This window comes from Amborella trichopoda, chromosome 6, assembly GCF_054954075.1.
Source record: "Amborella trichopoda isolate Santa Cruz 75 chromosome 6, AtrichopodaSantaCruz75HAP2 v2.0, whole genome shotgun sequence".
Taxonomy (NCBI): domain Eukaryota; kingdom Viridiplantae; phylum Streptophyta; class Magnoliopsida; order Amborellales; family Amborellaceae; genus Amborella; species Amborella trichopoda.
In genome coordinates, this window is record NC_142341.1 from 19,315,256 (window position 1) to 19,338,191 (window position 22,936).

A 22,936-nucleotide genomic window follows, 5' to 3' on the forward strand; every position below is an offset into this window, starting at 1 on the left:
TCAAATCTTCTTTAACCACTTATCCCATAAAAGATAGGAAACCCCTAAAAGTAGGGCGTGCCACCTCATGGGAATAGGAAGCCCCAAATATTGGGGCGTGCTGCTCAATTTTTGTTGCCCCCACCAATTTAGGGCATGGTGGGCTCATATGCCGAATGGGCTCCCAATGCTATTTTTAAATATTTAAAAATTAATAAATTATTTTAGAATTAACTTAAATATTTAAACCATTAAAAATCAATATCTCCATTTTTATAAATCCACATTTTATAAATAAAATATTTAGAGATCTAAAAAAATTGAAATAATAATTCTAAAATTATATTATCATAAAATAAATACAATTAAATTCATTAGATGGGATAATGATCCCTATGATTTAGGAATAAATAATCTAGGGCACTCTACCTTCAACTGTAAACTACGGACTACACTTGCTTTAACAAACCGATCCAGTGTTTTTCATGAACCACAGTCCATGCAGGGGCTCATTAGTGGGTCACCAAAATTTGGCCGATACGTCAAGGGGTCGTAATCCCAATCTGTGGATTTCAAGTTCTCCCCTAGAGATGGGCCAAAGTCACCTAGACCTAATGCGACCACAACTCCTATGGCGCATAGAGGTATCTCTCGCACATGCATATGATTCACTCTGAAAGGTGGTTTGTTTTCCCAAAACAGTCTATCAATATACATGTCGTGTGATGGTACATGGATGAGGCTTTGGCCCCCATCTCTAGAGGCCACTATCACACATAAGGGTCACACAGTCCCTCGACTCACTCATCCGGGCATACTCTGACATCATCAATGAAATATCATTAGAACCCTTATCGGTTTGTACTCTATGCTCATGTAAGATGGGTTTTTTCAACTGACTGGCCTAGATTGTCAAGCCTAGTCCTGTATCAGCAAACATTGTTTGTTTGGTATGATCCACGAGGGACCACACTCCCACTGAGTTTATGTTCCACTATATTATTTCATTTTAGAAGTACTCAAAAGGCCTTTAATGGCCACATTGACCCAACAGAGGAAACCTCAATGAGGTACTCCACAAACCAATGAATAAGCAAATAGTGAGCATGACCAAACCTCAATAAGTAACCTAACACCTTAATAAGACAATGGATTTGGGAGCAAGCCTTAAAAAGTCACCTAAACTATTGTCGTATGTTAAGCTCTTCAAATCAACCAATCATGCAATATTCTTGTTAGGGAGGAGGGTGTAATTTGTTTAGGTTTATTTTTCTATAAAAAATAATACACCCAATGTGGCAAATGGGATATGTTATGTCGATATGGTGTACAAAATTAGACTATGGGCCCATGTTGGTCAAAAGGGCTTAACACCTAGGGTCTCAATGGAAGTTGGACAGGGCGATCAAGTACGGTCTATGGGGTTTTTAATTTTTATCTTTCTACAGGCTTAAACACTTACAAAGGTCCAAATACAATAAAATAAGCTCAAAATAAATAAAAATCAATTACAAACGAGGTTCTAACATGCGACCACTAATAAAAACTGTTTTATTCAATGATTTTTAAAATTACATAATACTCTTGAGAACAAAAAAACAAAAGACTGAAAAGCATAAAGTAAACTGCGAGAAGATTACTTTAACTGAACTTTGCACACCCCACCGAGTCTCCTCTTCCGATGGCGCACATGATCACGGTCTATCTCAGAGCTTCAACGTATGGAAAACATTAGGCTAACCCTTTCAAATTAGAGAGCAATGGCGGAACAAAGCATGAGCCAGAACAAGGAGGCCTCAATTCCTATGGTATGGGGTGTGCCCCTTTCTTATGCTTATAGTTGGAGCATGCCCCTTAGTATTTCTTTCTCAAATATTTGTTAACTTAGGCTAGGGGGGTGGGAGATCAAGAGAGAGATGGAGAGAAGGTGGCGTGCCACCTTGTAAGGGGGAGAGAGAGAGAGATGAGAGTTGTAGAGAAAGGGTACCTCATAGAAGCTATTTCTAAAGAGCTAAGGTTTCTTAGGGTTAGCCACGTTATGGATAATATATCTAGATCATTGATCATAGGAGACCTGTGGTGTGAGAGATCTTAGCCTTACAATCCCTAGATCAACCATCGTGATTAAAAAGAATGTGCTAGAACTTTATCATGCAGCTTCCTTAACCTAATCCTATTAAATAAAATAAATATGAAAAATATATTATAATTTCTTATCTCTTCCATAATTCTCTTATATATGCTCTATTTTGAAAATCAAATCTCTTAATTTTCCTTCTTTATACATTTCATACTGATTGAGTGCCTTGATGGCCTCATCACAAATAGGAAATAAAACCCACAAAGTGGAGCGTGCCACTCATGGGCTCCTTATGTGGGCCCCACGAACCTCCCCATGTGCAGTTTATGTTGCACCCCATAGCTCATGATGGGCTCCCATATAATATACGATTGATAAAATTTATAAAATGATTTTTATTCAAGGTTAATTATTAATTTTTTCTCTGAACATCAAAATACTAAAAATACAGTTTTTCACTATTTATAAATCTATTTTGAGAAAATAAAATATCCAGATACTTCTTAAAATTCAATCTATTAATCTAATAATCATTTAAGATTAAATTAATTAACTAATTTGATGGGATTCAGATCCAACCTTGTTAAGGAAGAATTAATTTTGCTGAAGCACTACATCTTCTATTAAGGACTATAATCCACACTTATTTTTTCAAATTGACCCAGTAATTTTTATGACCCACAGACTATCGCAAGGGCTCATGATCGGGCTATCAAAGTCAACCAATAGGTGAGGGGACACAATCTTAGTCTATGAATTATAGGTTCCCCCATGGGACAAGCCAAGGTCATACCAGTGTTCCCAAAATCGAACTGTAACGGTTAATAGGACATGGGCATGGAAGCGGTTTAATCGGCCTAACCGGTAAACCGACCGATTCAACCGCTCTAATCGGGTAAGTCCCGAGCGGTCAAAAGAGTGTTGAAAAAAAATATAAAAAAAATCTACTAAAATATGAAAAACATATAAATAATGATTAAAACAAAACACATTCAAATGAAGTTGAAAATTAATGAAAAAAATGAATTTTAACTTATTTTATATTTTCCAATAACTATTTTTAAAATTTTCTTAAAAATATGAGAAAATATAAAAGTGAGTATTTATGACCAAAATAATTTTCAATCTTTACCATAATGTACAGAATATTTAAAAACACATTACAAATCAAATTCCTTATTTTTGAGAATTTATATACATTTTTTGTTTTTGTTTTTTTAAAATACTGGTTGATCTCCCTAACTGCCAAAAATCGGAACCAGCTAGTGGTCGGATTCGATCTAATCGGATGGTTAGCGGTTAGATTGGGAGATTTTACGAACAATGGGTCATATAGACATATGCACAGACAACTCTATGGTATATATGGGGTCATCTCTTGCACATATACACATGTCACCCTCAATGTTGATTTGTTTTCCCAAAAGGGCTATCTTATGTATATGTCGTGTGATGGTTCAAGATAAAGCTTGGACCCTCTTCCCTACATACCAACTATCACACACAAGGGTCACGCAATCTCTTGGCTCACTATCTTAGGCAAGGCCAACCTCATCAATGGATAACCTTGCTATCCATCATCGATTGTACTCTATGCCAAGGTATTTAGGGTTTTGTAACTCGAATGGCTTAGCTCGTTAAGCCCAGTCTGAGTCTCGGTAAACATCATTTGCAATCTCAATACCACTGAAGTTCTTTGTTTCACTATATCAAATATTGATTACATGCTTTCATCAAGCTTTTAATAGCCACAAATACCGAATACTTATTAGTTAAAAGATGGATATGGATATGCAAACGTAGGGGATATGATGGCAATTGTAATTCATCATTTGCAATACCTAGAGTTGATCAAATTAACAGGCTCCCGATGCCACATCTATAAGAAATCTACTGAATTATTGGAACTCATTGGAAACAACCAAAATAGCCTGAGACCAAGCCCGAACTTGGGGATCCTCATAACATGTGATGTGGGAACCCCAATGTGAAGACAGATGTTTGGAATCCGCCGTGATGTCAAACTAATGAGCAGATGGCGCAAAATGGAGCTCAGTCAAGCCTTGGTCAAATGTGCCCGAATTGTTCATCCAAGGCTCCCAAAATTTAATCCAAAGTGCCCAAAATATATCCTCCAAAAGTCAAGTAAATCCGATCTTGGATGACCGAAATATGAGCTCTTAAAGCTGAAGATCATCGACGGGGCATAGTTTGGGCCCAATACGGAAAATTATAAACAAACCCCATAAAGCAACACCTAAAGGACCTTAATTTTGTATATGGATAGGTACTTTGTATATGGATAGGTACTCCTTCCAATATTAAGGTGCAGTTTGTATAGGGATACATCCGTAGGTATAGAGGTAAGGTGCACTTTCAAATTTTATCATGGTACATAATTTTGATGTAAAATGTTCTTAAGATTATCTCAAAATCTATTTTTATATCTCATTATAAAATTTAAAATTTAAAAAACCGGTTAAAATCAAGTAGATCTATAAACATATAAAAAGCTTGAAAATGGACGGTGTAGATAATATGTTGTAAAATGCACTATTTTTGAGATTTAAAATCTTTTTATTTTTCATAGTCATATATCTCAATGTCGAGATGATCAATCAAACGGTTTTCAACATTAAAACTACCTTTTCTGATGGCTTTTTGAGGGGAATCCGTAGTTCTTTTCTGATGGCTTTTTGAGGGGAATATGTAGTTATACATTATAAAGTAGCATCCTTATATAAACTTTTCCCAAAATATTGATTGCAAAAGTTATGCTCATTTCAGCAATTGAAATGGCCCTTTTTGAAGATGTCTTTAATGACACGTAGAGGTTTCACCATTTTTTAAAGCACGCAGACCATATTATGGCTGTCACCTAGCGGCGAGCAACCAAAAAGTAGCAACATAGCAAGACGGCATCTTAAGCAAGTTTTGATGATTTCTCCAAAACCCCAGGTCAAAGGACTTGAAATTTAGACGTTTTTCCTGGGACATTGTAATATAATGAAAGCACACTTTTAGAAAATCATGGCGTTTGTATCACCCCAAATTTTACACATTTTTTTTTTATCCTAATAATCAATCTCAAAAAAAATATAAAATTCAATTTGTACTCTAAATGTGGTCAAACTGGGTCTCTTCCAACAATAAATCTAGACCGTTTATTTGGTAAATTTCAATATCTAGGCCTTTACAAATTCAAAATCAATTTCTTATTTCTTAACATTTTAATCTACCGATAGTAAAGCTATCTAAAAATTTTGAAGAAGAAAATGATCATTCTAAGCCTAGATCTAAGAATCTCACTAAAATAGATTGATCTATATTAATTGGGCTCAAAAAATACTTTCCAGTGTATATTTCCAAATTTTAATTTTTTATAATTGTTCATTAGAATGAAAAGAGTATGAATTTGGGCCCAAATATGTTTTTTTAAGATTGTTTCATTATATTACATTAAAAAGGTAGTAAGAAACCACTTCATATATATATATATATATATCCTACAAAATGTCTATAGGCGAAAATGAGCAGTGATTTCGCCTACCATCATCACCATCCAAAGTTCATCGCATGGTCACGATTGTCAGGTGGTGTTTTATTTTTATTTTATTTTTCTACAAATTGGAATGACCTAAAATTTGGAGTGCGTGTTCATAAAAAATAGGCGAATCTACGAAAAATATATAAAAAAATATTTTACATGAAAAAAATTGACCAAATGCCCCAAAATATTTTGGGGGTATTTTGATTATTTTTTCCATGAATTATATTTTTTTATATTTTTATTAGTTGTGCCTCACTAAGATGTACATACACTCTAAATTTTAGATATATTTTAATATAATATATTTTCATTATATTACATTAAAAAAGTCGTAAGAAACCACTTCATATATATATATATATATATATATATATATATATATATATATATATATATATATATATATATATATATATACTACAAAATGTCTATAGGCAAAAATGAACAGTGATTTTGCCGACCGTCATCAACGTCCAAAGTTCATCTCATGGTCACAATTGTCCGGGATTATTTTATTTTTATTTTATTTTTTTACAAATTAGAATGACCTAAAATTTGGAGTGCATGTTCATAAAAAATAGGCGAATCTACGGAAAATATAAAAAAAATTATTTTACATGAAAAAAATTGACCAAATACCCCCAAAATATTTTGGGGGTATTTTTATCATTTTTTTCATGAATTATATTTTTTTATATTTTTATTCGGTGCGCTCACTAAGATGTACAAACACTCCAAATTTTAGATCATTCCGTTTTGTAGAAATTACAATAAAAAAAGAAACACTATTAGATAATTATGACCGTGTAATGAACTTTAGACGGTGATGAGAGTAGGCGAAACCACTGTTCATTTTCGCCTATAGGCACTATTCATTAATATATATATATATTAATTTTAATATTTTTTATACAAATTTAAATCTCATAAAATTTTAGGTGTCTATTCTTCTCATCAAGACGCATTTTATAAAATATATTTGAAAATAATAATTCATAAAATATACATTAACCAAAATACTCTTAAAAGGTTTCGAGGGTATTTTGGTCAATTTATATTTTTTACAAATTATTTGTTTGATATTTTTATTAAATTATACTATTTTTAAATAACATACCCTCAAAATTTCAAGTGATATAGATTTATAGAAAAAAATTAAAATCCAAATACAAAATGCAATTGTGATCATTGAATTAGTTCACATTCAATCGGAGCTGTTGGGCTCATATGTAGTTGTAGGCTAGTGGGCCTACGCCAACTTTTTCCCATATATATATATATATATATATGGAAAAGTCTTTTCAAAGCCTATAAGAGAAAATAAATAGTGATTTCATCTACCCTCATAACCGTCCAAATTTTTCATCGTGTGGTCACGATTATCTGGTAGTGTTTTATTTTTCATTTTTTTTATGACTTAAAATTTGTAAGGTATGTACATCTTACTGAGGTACTTATAATAAAAATATATAAAAAATTATTCGTGAAAATAAATTGACATAAATACCCCCAAAACATTTTGGAGGTATTTTGGTCAATTTGTTTCACGTAAATTTTTTTTTTATAATTTTCCAAGATTCTTCTATTTTATATGAATACACGCTCCAAATTTCAGATCATTCCAATTTATAGAAACAAAATGAAAAATGAAATACTTCCAAACAATCGTGACCACGGGATGAACTTTGGACGGTGATGGGGGTAGGCAAAATCACTGTTCATTTTCGCCTATAGGTGTTGTGCAATACTTTCCATATATATATATATATATATATATATATATATATACTTTGTCCAATCCACCTACTCTCATGGGCTCTCGTAGCAATTCCTCTCGCAATGAGAAACGCCCTTTGACAATAATACCATTTGAAGATGAGAATCCGCCTTTGCAACCCTTTCACCTTCCATTTCTTCTGTTCACCAAATCACTTATCCAGACACTAATACATCCACTCCCGCCTATACTCCAGCCCAATCAAAACCAAACCAAAGACCTAATGTTCCTCGCTCTGCATATATTGAACGAGCATATCTTATGGATATTACAATAAATGACCACCATACTAGTATGGACCCTATCAAACTTGCTCCATTATACCTTATAAACCATTTGAATCCAACCAATGGAGTCAAAACTCGTGAGTATTATGAAGCCATTCTTATGGAAACAGGATCCATCTCTGTTGTCCATTACTACCATCAAAATACCAGAGTGATTGCATATTCAAAAAAACAGATCAAGAAATTGCTTTCTTATGATGAGTGGGGTTGCAATCCTGCTCAAGGCAAAAAATTACATAATCCTGATTTTTCGTACAAATATTACAAGTATACCGAATACATCGAAGCATGGCATAAAATGTTTTATTACCAAAATCCAAACAACACTCATAGTTGGTATATTCAGTTTCGTTTACCCATTTTCGAAAGATTCCCCAACTGGTTTAAAAATTGGTTTTTAGTTTGGGGATCAACTACTGCAATTTTACCTCCTGCTTTCCTAAAAGTGCAGGAACAATTCGTTATATTCAATAATAGTGATGATAATACAGACAATCACCTATACTTTGTTGCACTATACCAACTCCCATGGATTGTGAAATGGGAATACTCAATCTCTGTCAATAATACAGCCGACCATACTTATATTCCACGTCTGAGAAAAACCATCTCAGTAAAATGGTGGGACATCTTCAATATGGATCCCACAACCATAATTCCCAAACGTATACCTTCACAAAAACCTATATATAACCCCAGTCCAAGTGGACATAATACAGCCAATACTTCCTTTGACTTTCCCACATATTTGAGAAATATGCTACAAACAAACCCTAATGCTTCCAAAGAAACCTTGGAACAACAAATGAAGGAAATCTTTGCAAAAGCAGGAAGAAAGCCAGTCTCATCAGATGAGACCGTACAGTCATCACCAGCTCACAACAATAGATACTTTCCCCTAGACGAAGCAGACCCTGAAGAAGATGATGATCCAGACGAATTCAGTCAAAGACCATGACTCATTACTGCCACTCACTCATATCACTGCGTCAAGATACTCTCTACCAACATACGACAAACCACGACTGTGCCAAGATGCTCTCCACCAACATACGACAAACCAAAACTGTGCCAAGATGCTCTCCACCGATATAAAAAGACAAACGACTATTATTCAAGGATACCATCATTGTAGCACCGACAGAAAAGACAAAGTTGCATACTATTCACTGATGCCTTTTTGTCCACAAGCGCCGACAAAGACAAAAAACATTTTTCACTTTTCTTTTCCATTTTGTTTTCTTTCTCCGACAACATCTTCTTTATGTCATGTCCCTTTACGCCTTGTCATCCTTCCTTCGCGACAAAGACACCCCTTTTCCCCTCTATATAAGGGCTTCTCATTTCTCAGAAGAGGCAGGTCACTCAGGAGCTCTTTCTCGGACGCTCTCCTCTCCTCTCTTCTTCTCTCTGCATCTCTCTCTCTCAGAAGACACTCTTCTGACTTCTACTTGCTCCATCTACTGCAACAGCTATCCTGACCTCATAGCTCATGAATACTAGGTCACATAATTCACCTTAATTTCCAGGTTCTATCTTTTCCTCCTTTTCCATATTCCTAGCATGTGTGATAGTAATCTTCGCTCTCTCCCTTCCTATTGCCCTCAACACTGGAAACTCTTTTCCAGTTATTGCATATGTAAACAGTAAGTTTGTTTTTACAGTTTACAGTTTGTATACAGTTTGTTATTTTTACAGTTAGTTTGTTTTACAATTTGTTACTTGTAAATTTACAGCTTGTATAAGTTCTCTTACAATTTCCTTTTCGATGTATCTGTACAAATTTTGATATAAGAATGTGATGTGATGTTATGCAACTCAAAATAGTGTTTAGTATCAAAATAGGTAATTTCAACCACACACAGTGGTTAGTCATAGATATATCAATCATACCTTTTATTTGCATAATTCTATTCTGTTTAAACTTTTATAGAATTTTACAAGAAATACTAAAATATAATAGCTAAATATTCACCTATTTATTGTAAACAATATATAATGTTTTTACTGTAGATCCCGACACGTTTTGGTATCAGAGCTAAACAGTAAAAACAGTGAATTGTTAAGAGTTAAAAGTTACAATATTACTGTAGAAACCTATTTAAATTTACATCTAAGAAAGTTGGTCCGAGAGTTAAGGCAAGAAACGAAAGGAAAAGTCTAGGCAAAGTACCCGCCAAGGTCAGAAAGAGCCGCTTAGGGGAACACGCTGGACCCTTGATCGTCCAGATTGTCATTATCCGCAACCTACAAATGGCAAATTTAATTAGGAATCTTAAAGGTAATACTGCAACTCAATCTCAAACCTTAAGAGTTAAAAATAAAGAAGAGATCATCATTAATGATATTGAACATCATATCCAAAATTGGAATATTCCTAAAGTACCAATAAAAGATATTTATCAGAAAGGATCATTCAAATTCAAATTAGGTTATGCTATAAAAACAGTAGAAGAAAGTCTATCAGTAACGCAAAACCAGGAAGACTTTCAACTATTATCAAGAAAAATTATTGAAAAATATAAAGAAAATAATTATAAATATTTGCATATTGGATTAATACAAATAGCCATTAAACCTTTAACCCGTCTAAGGTTAAACACTTCAGTGCTTGTATGCCTAAGAGATACAAGACACAATAAGTTCTCAAATTCACTCTTAGGCATAGTGGAATCCAGCCTATGTAGTGGACCCATATATTTTAATTGCTTTCCAAATTTTTCTATTTCATTAACAGACCCAAATATATTATATATATTAACTATAAATTTGAAAACTCATGGATTTAATATGACACATGGTTCTCAGAACTTAGCAATAGTATATCGAATTTATTATAAAGTAATGAATACTCTCTGTCCTAATATTATGCAAGCTGATAAGAAAGACCAAACTATATTTTTCCAAACTAATATAGAAAAATCAAATACAATTATACCAAAAACCATTACTTGGTCCGATATTATTTTACCTCAATCATGGGCATTCCAAAATGCAAACCAGCCTAGGGAAGTACCTGTGAATAATATTCCAAATCAAATAATAGAACATCAGGATGGAAATATTGAAATAAAATTTCAACAGCCTATAGTACAGGATGATATAGATATTAATAGGAAAAGAAAAAACATACATCAGCATGGATGGTACTACTACTACGAGTACACACCCTCTTGAAAAAAGTATAATATTAAACCCGTTAAGCAAAGGAGAACCACCACAATCCCTATATGATATTATTGCAATACCATATAAAGTTCTACCAAAAGAAATAGGTAAAAAACAAGAACTAATACCTCATATAGTGGAACAAAACAATGATACCACGTCCTCAGATTCTACTGAATCACATATAGGAAATATCCAAGATAACGACCTATTATGGACAGAATCATCTGATTCTTCAGATTCTTCTACTGATATAGAATCATCTCATCAAATAGAAGAATCCAATTGCACTTGTCCTATACCCACACATAATCTTCATATGCTTACCCAAGAAGATAATTTAATCTTAGATATCATTGAAAAAATTAAAGATCCAGAAGAAAAAAGATCTGTGATCACCAAATTTATTACTTTAGCTAAAACAAAAGCAAAAACACCTCCTATTAGTAAAACACCTGATGAATATAATTTTGCCTCTATTATGAAAAGAGTTAGTGAACAACATATTACTAAACAAAAAGAACCTTCTATTTCAGAACTTAAACATGAAATTAAAGAAGTTAAAAAAGAGGTTCATCAATTAAAAAATAGAATTAAAATCCTAGAATTACAAAATTTATCTCATCAAAATTCAGATACAGATGAAACAGTATATATATATATATATATAGAGCAATGATTTCATGCAACCATTGTATAGTAATTTGATGCAACAACCTTAAAAAATCATCTTTATGGCCATTTGTTTGACCAAAAATTTGAAATATACACTCTTTTCATTTTAATAAACAATCACAAAAAAATAAAAAATTGAAAACACAACCTAGAAAGTTTTTTTTTAGCCCAATTAACATAGGCCGTCCATTTTGTGGTGAGATGATTAAATCTATGTTTTAGAAGGACTTTTTCATTTCCAAATTTTTTTGATGACTTTATTATCATTAGATTAACAATATTAAAAAAAAAAAAAAATTGACTTTATAAAGGCTAAGATCTTGAAATTCACAAAATGAATGGTCTAGATTCGTTTTTGGAGGGGACTCATTTTGGCCATATCTAGGGTTCAAATTGATTATTTTTTTTGGGAGATTGATTATTGAGATGAAAGGAGTGTGTATGCAAAATTTGGGGTCATACAAATAGCACAAACATGGTTTTCTAGAAGTGTCGTTTCATCATACTATGATAGAACCGTTGCATTGAATCATTGCTCATATATATATATATAGATATATATATATATCTATATATATATATATATATATATATATATATATATATATATATATATATATATATATATATGTGTGTGTGTGTGTGTGTGTGTGTGTGTGTGTGTGTGTGTGTGTGTGTGTGTGGAAAGGGCTTATGTGAGCCAATGGGGTCGCAAGAAATAATGAGCTCAATGGCCCAAATTGAATCTAGGTCGATCTAACGATCATGGATGCCCGATAGTATTTGAATTTTTTTTTTTACAACTCCAAATCACTTGAAATTTTAGACGTGTGTTAATAAAGAATAGGTGAATATTAGAAAAAATATTATGCATGAAAATAATGAACAAAATACCCCCATAAATTTTTGGCGGTATTTTGGTTATTTTTAATTTTACAGATTATTTTTTTATATATTTTTATTACATGCATCTTGATGAGAAGAATATTCACCTAAATTTTTAAGTAATTTGGATTTTTTAGAAAAAAACATTAAAATTCAAATACTTTTCGGCTGTCAGATCGACCCATATTCAATTTGGATATTGGGCTTATACTATTCTGTGAGCTAGTGGGCTCACCCTAGCATCTTCATATATATATATATATATATATATATATATATATATATATAGGAAAACACTACGAAACTCCTATAGGCGAAAATGAGCAGTGATTTCACCTACCTCCGTTATCATCCAATGTTCATCGCGTAGTCACGATTGTTCGATAGTGTTTTATTTTTCATTTTTTTTATACAAATTGGAATAACCTGAAATTTGGAGCGTGTATTCATAAAAAATTGGGAAATCTTTGAAAATTATAAAACAAATATTTTACACAAAAAACATTGACCAAAATACCCCTAAAACATTTTGGGGGAATTTTGGTCAATTTATTTTTTCGGGTAATTTTTTTTATATTTTAGTAGATGCGACTCAATAAGATGTACATACCTTTTAAATTTTAGGTTATTCCGATTTGTAAAAAAAATATTAAAAATAAAATACTATCAAACAATCGTGACCGCACGATGAAATTTGGACGCTAATGAGGATAAAAGAAATCACTATTCATTTTTGCCTATAGGTGTTGGAAAGACTTTTCCATATATATATATATATATATATATATATATATATATATATATATATATATATATATATATATATATGAGTATTTACTTAAGGGTGTGGTTTGTGTAGAGCCTAAGCTCTAAACAATCAAATTCGAGCTACCTGTAAATAGTATCGAGCAATGTGGTTTTAGTATTGGAAATGTTTGTGATAGCCTTAAAATATATTTTCATATCTTTTTATAAAGTTTAAAGCTTAAAAAATAGTGTAGATCGATATATCTATAAAAACTTGAAAATCTTGAAAATTGACGGTCCAAAAATGCATTACAAAATACACTATTTTCATAACTTGAAATCTATTTTTTTCTCATGTCCATTCATCTTGATGTCGTGATGATCAATTTGAAGATATTTGGGCATCAAAACAACCTCCTTTAGTGATATTTTTGAGGTAGGCTCAAATTTGATTGTTTAGAGCCGGGGCTTTATATAAACTTTTTCATTTACTTAATACCTTTTGTTCTATCTTATAGGAACAATTTTTGACACTTAATACCTCTTACTCCACCATGTAGTAACTTTTTTTCCTATGGATATTTTAAGTAATTAAATAGGGGTAAAATTAAAAATATTGATAAAAAGAAAAGCATGACATCATTATGACATCACCCACATAGAGCATTGATTGCATCTTAACCATTAATAAATGTCACTACTATCTTATATAAATATTTATCCTACCCCTCCTAATTACGAAAATTTCTCTTATTAAAAATATTTGTTTTACAAAATAAGAGTGTCCTAAGAAGTTAAGTACATTAAGGGAATATTCATATGTATTTCGTAATTGAATTTTATTTTTTTCTAAAAATCAAAATCACTTGAAATTTGGAACGTCTATTCTTCAAAAATAGTGGAATATAATCAAATTATGAAAATAACTATTCACATAAAATAAATTAACCAAAATACCCCTAAAAATTTTCAAGGGTCATCTTAGTCAATTTATTTTAGACGAATTATTTTTTAAAATATTTTGATTAAGTGCACCTTGACAAGAAGCATCGATGCTCCAAATTTCATGTTACTTGAATTTATAAAAAATATATTAAAATTATATTATTGAAATACAGTTCTGACCATCAGATTGACCCAGATTCAATTTGGGTCGTTGGGCTTATACTATTCCATTAGCTGGTAGGATGACCCTAGCATTTTCCTGTATGGAAAAAACTCGTGTTAGCTCATGGGCTGATGGAACAGTGTAAGCCCAACGGCCTAGATTGAATTTGGATTTTTTTTAAAAAAAACTAAAATTCAATTACGAAATACAACTGTGATCATTGGATCAACCCAAATTCAATATGGGTCATTGGGCTTACACTGTTCCATCAGCCCATGAGCTGACATGAGCTTTTTCCATATATATATATATATATATATATATATATATATATATATGTGTGTGTGTGTGTGTGTGTGTGTGTCGAGAAAAATAGGATTAGCTTTCTAGCTCATATGAACATATGAGCCCTATATGTATATGGGAAAGATATGATTAGCCTACTAGCTCATATGAGTCCAATGACCCACATTAATTCTGGGCCGATTTGACGATCACAGATGTATGGTAGTACTTCAATTTTTTTTTTCTACAAATCCAAACCACTTGAAATTTTAGGTGTATGTTCTTCTCATCAAGGCGCACCTAATAAGAATATAAAAAAAATATTTGTAAAAAAGACCAAAATACCCCCCAAAACGTTTCAGGGGTATTTTGGTCAATTTATTTTATGTAAAATATTTTTTTGATATTTTTCAAAGATTCACTTATTTTTTATAAGCACACACCTAAAATTACAAGTGGTTTGGATTTGTAAAAAAAAAAAATTAAAATTCAAACACTACCAGACATCCGTAATCGTCAGGTTGCCTAGATTCAATCTGGGATGTTGGGCTTATATGTTCATATGAGCTAGTGGGCTAATCTTATATTTTTTCTCTCTCTATGTATCTATATATGGGCTAATCTTATATTTTCTCTCTCTCTATGTATCTATATATGGGCTAATCTTATCTTTTCTCTCTCTCTCTCTCTCTCTCTCTCTCTCTCTAGAAAAAAAAAAAAAAAATATATATATATATATATGGGAATAGATTCTGTACGCCCACTCGCTGACTACTACAATAAATGCCAATGGCCCATATTGAATCTGGACCGATTTGACGGTCACGATCACATTTAGTGTTTGACTTTTTTTTTTTTTTTTATGGGAAACCCTAAAGAAATCCTAGACCTAAATTTCTCTATGAATAGGGATGCTCTCCCCCTATCTTTACACACTTCTCCCTCCCATAAACTCTCTCTCTCTCATCCCTAGGGGCCACGCCCCTCTCTCTCTTCCCTTGGGGCTACGCCCCTTTCTCTCTACTCTCTTATTTTTTCTCTCTCTCATGATCTAATCTAAGGGTTGGGAAAATTAAGGTTCGAGCCTAATTATTTTGGAGTTAGGGTTTTGTAGAGATTTAAGGGTGGTTATTTAGTTTAGTCGAAATTAGCTTTCTCGGTTCAAGATTGAAGCTAGACCGTTTATCCCGTGCTATTGGATGTGGTGACTCGGTGTGGGGTGTAAAAAGCTTGGTTGAGGTGATATCTAACATCTTTTCTTTTAATTGTTTGTTCTTTTATTTTATATTCTCAAACACAATATTGGGTTGTATGAATGGCATTAAGTAGTTGAGATTTATTTTATTAATGTATTTTTTTAATTTGTGGAATTTCTATTGTTTGTAAAAAAACCATCTGTGAGTGAATTATAAGGGATATTATTATTTTTTAAAAAAAAAAAATTGTATTTCCACAGCAAAAGATTGCATAGGTCTTTCTTTCATTGGTATCAGAGCTAGTTTTACTTGATTGTCATTAGGAGTCTTTTCTTATTTTTGCTTGAGAATATAAAATAATGGCCGCTCGTACCATCATCTCTGAAATCCTGAAAATCGAAAGGTTTGATGGGACCAACTTTGCTTCATGAAAAAGAAAAATCAAATTTGTGCTCTAAGAAGAAAACTTGCATGAGGTACTCTTTGAGGACCGACCTCATCGTCCATCTGACGACTCATCTTAAATAATCAAAGATGAGTACGCCAATTGGAAGAGGAGAAACTTGAGATGCAAACACATTCTTTTAGGTGTCATGACTGACTCGTATGCTTCTGAGTACGAGTCAATTTATACTGCAAGTGAGATTTTTTATAAACTTGAAAGATAGCACGCTAAACCCTCTCTCATGAAGCAAACTATGGCTATGAGAAGGTACAATGATTTAAAAACGGTAGAAGGTACTAAGTTTGCAAATCATGCGCACGTGTTTCGTGCGCTAGTCAGATATTTGAAAGATACAGGCATGAAGCCCAATGAATCTATGCAAGTGATTCATTTAATGAATTCTCTTCCTAATCATGGGAACTTTCATATCTTCCATCTCTGCTAGAAGAAAGACACTAAAATTGGAGGAACTCATCACGATCATCATATCTGAAAAAGAAATGAGGAGTTCAAGGCAAAACCCAAGGGATGCTGTGCATATAGTAAAATCTCAACCATCTTTTAAATTTAAGAAAAGAAATGGAAGAAATACTTTTAAGAAAAAAAAATATTTTAAAAGAAGAGATTTTAGAAATAAGGGAGTAAAGAAAGAGCCTTTGCAAGAAGGTATGCCACATAGCCAATAATTGTCGGTCCAACAAATCCGGTGGAACTAATAAGAAATTGGCATGTGTGGTTTTCGAGTCCATGCCAGCTGACCCCAAGGAAGCTTCTTGGTGTCTTGACTCGGGGGCTATGGCTCATGTCACAAACACCAAGGAACGTTACCGTTCTTTCACTCCCATAGGGCCATGACAACAGCATATTTATATGGGAGGAAATAAAAAGACTGATGTACTTGAAGTTGGAGATTTTGAGCTGAAACTAAAGAGTGAGAGCACATTGATCCTAAAACAAGTACTTTATACTCCTGATATGAAGAAGTGCTCAGTTTCGGTCCCTAAGATGTCTATGACTGGATTCATAACCACTTTCATTGGAGAAAAAGTGGTGGTCAAGAAGGGGAAAGATGTGATCATGAATGGACCACTTGTAGATGGGCTATTTACCAATGGAATAAAAGAGAACGTTGCTTATGTATCCTCCCCTAATGAATTAGATGATACTCTATGACATATGAGGTTAGGGCACATTAATATCAAACGAACGGAAAGATTAAAAAGGGACTGGATTCTTCATAATTATAGGGGAGATTTATCGAAAGTGTGCGAGTCTTGTGTGCAATGAAAACTAACAAGGAAAAATACCACCAAGGCAAAAAGAGCTACTAGCATATTGAAAATCTTTCATAATGACATATGTGGACCTATCAATGTGACCACCAAAAGTGGAAAAAGATATTTTATTTCTTTTATAGATGACCAATCGCGATATGGTCATGTGTACCTTATTCATGCAAAATCAGAAGCGCTAGAAAAATGCAAAAAATATAAAGCCCAAGTGAAGAATCAAACCAGCCTGAAAATTAAAGTCCTAAGAACTGATAAAGGGGGAGGATATTCATCTGACCTTTTCAAAGAATTGTGCATTAAAAATGGGATCATCCATCAATACATCATGCCTTAAACTCTTGAACAAAATAGTGTAGCTAAGAGAAGGAATAAGACCTTAGTGGAAATGGTAAGGAGTATGATGGGGCATGCAAATCTCTCATTGGAGTTTTGGAGAGAAACCATATTAACGGCATGTTACATCCTTAACCGTACTCCCACAAAAGCTGCCCCACTTACTCCTCACGAAATTTTCACAGGTCGTACTCCCTCCCATGAATACCTGAAAGTTTGTGGTTGCTTAACCCATATCCTTATCCCACATCAAATTAGAACCAAATTGCAACCCAAAACTGTCAAATCCATTTTCATTGGTTACTCAGATAATGGTAAGGGATATCGATTCTACAATCTTGAAACTGACACGGTTATTGAAAGTCGCGATGCTCACTTCTTTAAGGAAGAGTTCCTTGAAGCAAGGGTGAATAGAAAACAAGTCAACTGTTATAAGGAGGCCAAAAACAATGATGTAGTTCTAGACCCTGAACCTGAAACTTCTAAACCAACCCAACCTGTTTCTGAACTCCCTAAAGAAAGTAAACTATTATTTGAACCAACACAAAGTAACCGAGTCAGTAGACCACATCTTTATCTAAAACTTTTTGTCTACCTTGGAGAATATATTGATAAGGTTGGGGAATATCTAGATTCAGAACATAGAACTCACCGTAAAGCCTTGCCCTGTCCTAAAAGGGAATATTGGGTAAAAGCCATAAAAGATGAATAAGCTTCCATTAACGAAAACCATGTATGGGAATTAGTAGCCTTACTTGAAAGCGTAAGGCCATTGGTTGTAAGTGGATTCTCAAAAAAAAGTTGAACTCTGAAGGGAAAATTGAAAAATACAAAGCTAGGTTGGTTGCAAAGGGTTTCACCCAAAAACAAGGGATAGATTATAAAGAAACTTTTTCCCCTGTTGCTAAATTTTCATCCATCTGAATCCTTATAGCAATAGCAGCCCATTTTGACTTTGAGGTTCATCAAATGGATGTCAAAACAACATTTCTAAATGAAGATTTACAGGAAAAAATTTACATGACCCAACCTGAGGGATTTGAGGAGAAAGGGAAAGAAAACCTTGTATGCAAACTTGATAAATCACTTTATAACCTGAAACAAGCATCGTGGCAGTGGTACATAAAATTCCAAGAGACTCTTGCTCTTGCAAGATTATCTACAAATAATGAGGACTATTGCATATATCAAAAGGTCAGTGGGACTTATGTGGTCTTTATATCGTTATATGTGGATGATATATTAATTGTTAGTAGCTCAATTGCCCTAGTAGTAGAGACGAAAAATTTCCTTGCACCACACTTCGAAATGAAGGATCCAGGAGAAGCTTCATATGTGTTGGGCATCAAAATAATAAGAAACATGAGAAAAAAGACTATCCAACTTTCCCAGGCAACCTATTGTAAGAGGATACTGGAAAAGTTTGATATGAGTATGTGTAAGCTCATGTCAACCCCAATTGGCAAAAATACGAAGCTTAGTAATAAAATGTGTTCTATCGAAGACATTGATATAAGTGCCATGGAGAGAGTGTCATACATGAGCGCAGTTGGGTCCCTTATGTACGTCATGACGGGAACAAGGCCTGACTTGTCCTTCGCCATGAGTCTGGTGAGCCGATTCCAAAGCAACCCAGGAGAGTAATAAAAGAATTCTCGGATATTTAAAAGGGATCATGAACTATGCGCTCATATATAAGAGGGGAACTGAAATAGCAATAGAGGAATATTCAGATGCAAGCTATCTCGGGAATCCAGATGATGCGAAGTCTACATCTGGGTATGTTTTTATGCTCGGAAGGGGTGTGGTTTCTTGGAAGTCAAAGAAATAAGATATTGTGGCAACATCCACCATGAAATACGAGTATGTGGCTTGTTGTCTAGTAGCCAAGGAAGTTATGTGGATTAAGAAGTTTCTTAATCAACTTAATTTCCATCCTATACGTTATGAGGCGATGCGAATTTTCTGCAACAACACGGTTGCTATTTGTGTTTCTAAAGAACCTCGGTTTCACAAGAATTCCAAGTATATCAAGCTATACTTCTATCACCTGAGAAATGAGATGAGATTGAAAGAGATCGAGATCAGCTACATATCTACAGATTTGATGATTACAAACCCTTTGACTAAGGGAGTTGTCCCTGATGTTTTTGTAAGATATGTTAGAGATTGGGATGGGAGAAAGTGAGGAAGAGAGAATGTAAGGGTTTCAAATGTCAAGTGAGAGATGTTGGGTTTATGTAGCCTTTCAAGGTTTTACTAATATGTAATGAAAAACATTTACTATAGTGGAACATAAACTCAGTGGGAGTGTGGCGTCGAAGACCATGCTAAGCAAATGATATTTACGGATAACGGACTGTGCTTGACGATCTAGGCCAGTCGGTTGGAAAACGCAATGTACCTAGACATAAAAAATAAGCCGAAAAGGGTTTCTGGGTTACCCTTGATGAGGTTGGAGCTTATGCTTAGATGAATGAGCCAAGGGACTGTGTGACTCTTATATGTGATAGTAGGCCTACAAAGACGGAGGCCAAAACCTCATCCATGTCCCATCACCCGGCATGCATATAGATAGATCGTTCGAGAAAGCTTGATATCCACCTTTGGGTGAAACATATGCCTGTGCGAGAGATACCCGTATGCGTCATAGAGCTGTGGTCGCATCAGGTCGTGGTGACTTTGACTTATCTTTAAGGGAAGACCTGTAATCCACAGACTAGGATTGCGTCTCCTTGGCTCATCGACTAGACTTTGGTGACCCGTTAATGAGCCCCTGTTTGGACTGTGGGTCATGGGAAACACTGGGTCGGTTCGATAAAGCAAGTGTGGTCTGTAGTCCACAGTTGAAGGTGGAGTACCCCGTGATCGTTGATTGAATTTTCTAAACCACATGGATCCACTTCCCAACATAATAATTTAATTGTGTTGATTTTATTATTAAATTATTTTAGATTTATTATTTCAATTTTTGTAAGTCATTTGATATTTTATTTCTTATTTTTGAACTTATAAAAATGAAGTTATTAATTTACAAATTTATAATATTTTAAAATTCATTTTAAAATATTTTTAAAAAAATACATGGGGGACCCATAATGCACAGGAGCCCCCCATGTAGGTATTAGGTGGGGCGCCACATACCATACATGGGTGGCACGCCCCTCCCTTGGATACCTTAACTTGTTTTGTCTTCAAGTTTGTTACAAATGGTAACTACATCTTGTAGCATATGGTCAAAAATTAATTAGGAAATATTGACCATATCTTATCTTGATTATTGAAGGCATATCTCGACTTGATATTATTGAAATATTCTTATGGAAAATATGAGATGGAATATGTAATTTATGGTATGCACTATATCTTTAATGGATTTAATTTATTTAAAATATTGATGGGAAACTGGTTTAAAGAAAGGGGGATAATGGTTCATGCACCTTCCATAATGTTGATGGTTCATTTATAGAATGGATGACTCAGATCTCTCACCCCACAAGTCACATTAATCAACTGTCCTTATTCAATCTCAAGAAAGAGGCAAACTATAGGAAACCCTAAAGAAACCGATGACTTAAATTTCACTATAAATAGGGTGCTCTCCCCCATCTCTATACACTCTCTCTCCTATAAACTCTCTCTCTCATCCTTAGGGCCCACGCCCCTCTCTCTCTTCCCTAGGGGCCATGCCTCTCTCTCTACTCTCTTATTTTCTCTCTCTATCTCTCTTCCTCTCTCATGATCTAATCTAAGGGTTGAAAAAATTAGGGTTTGAGCCTAATTATTTTGGAGTCAAGGTTTTGTAGAGATTTAAGGGTGGTTACCTAGTTTTGCCAAAATCAACTTTTTCGGTTCGAGATTGAAGTTAAACCGCTTATCTCGCTCCATTGGATGTGGTGACTCGGTGTGGGGTATAAAAAGCCCGGTTAAGGTAATCTCCAGCATCTTTTCTTTTAATTGTTTGTTCTTTTATTTTATATTCTCAAACACAGTATTAGGTTGTATGAATGGCATTAAGTAGTTGATATTTATTTTATTGATGTGTTATTTAATTTTTGGAATTTCTATTGTTTGTAAAAAGACCATCTGTGAGTGATCTTATTGCCAAAATTATAAGGGGTAATTATTATTTAAAAAAAAAAAATTATATTTCCCTAGCAAAAGATTACATAGGTCTTTCTCTCATAGACACCCTGATCCCAATCGCATAAACCATGGGAGATTGAAATTCCCCGAGCAAGCCAATCACACCCAACCATTATCAACCATGAACCATACCCTATGAATCCAAAGCGCCTGACAGAGCTTGAAGTACAAAAGAATGCCCCCTGAAAAATGAACAAGACAGATCAGAACCAAGAACTACAATATGTAAGCAATCAGGAAGTATAACGTGTTGGCTCCATTCTAAATTCCGACATAAGGACAACTAGTAATTAGGAAGCAGAAAGTTCAAGCACCATTGGCAAACGTGTTGGCACCATTCCAAATTCCGACAGACGAACAGTTGGCCGCGTCAGTTAAGCTATGCCCCATCTGTTAAGCTATCCCATGTCGGTTAAGCTATGCCCCATCAATTAAGCTATGCCATGTCGATTATGCGATACCTTAAGCTATCCCAAAAGTCCAAATAATCAAAAGTCAAAATTGGAATAGGGTACAGGAGTAGTGACTATGATCAAAGAGCTGGATTAACAGAAAATCATTGAACCTTATCACCGTCGTGAGCATTTGCTTAGAAGTCAAGTTACGGCTAGGTAACCTTGCTTTGATACCATTTGTTGAGCTCACCCAATTAGAACCCGAATGTGGATGCACGCAACATAATGCAAATGTATCGGATACAAAAAAAATTATGCCAAAATCGATGTGTGTGTATGAGTGAGAAATCATACAAATAAAGCGAATAAAAAATAAAACTTACTAGTACTGATATTTACGTGGTTTATCTTTTCAAGCTACGTCAATGGGAGAAAGAGATCAAATCCACTATTAACTCAAAGATTCTAATGGTCTTCCAGAAACAAGTTTTCTTGGGCTCTCTACTTTCTTGTAGAGACTTTCTCTCTAGGTTTTCTATCTCGAGGTTCTTCTCTTTCTCTTAAAGACTTTCTCTCTCTCTAAAAGAA

The 22,936-nt window shown here is 33.9% G+C and overlaps 1 long non-coding RNA gene across 1 annotated transcript; it reads right to left on the reverse strand.

The window, feature by feature from the left end:
• Positions 1-21,908: 21,908 nt before the first annotated feature.
• LOC148781654 (uncharacterized) lies at positions 21,909-22,420 on the reverse strand. Its single transcript, XR_016058171.1, has 2 exons — positions 22,268-22,420; positions 21,909-22,135 (listed from the first exon to the last, which is right to left on the reverse strand). It is a non-coding gene; the product is annotated as an uncharacterized LOC148781654 (long non-coding RNA).
• Positions 22,421-22,936: the final 516 nt, after the last annotated feature.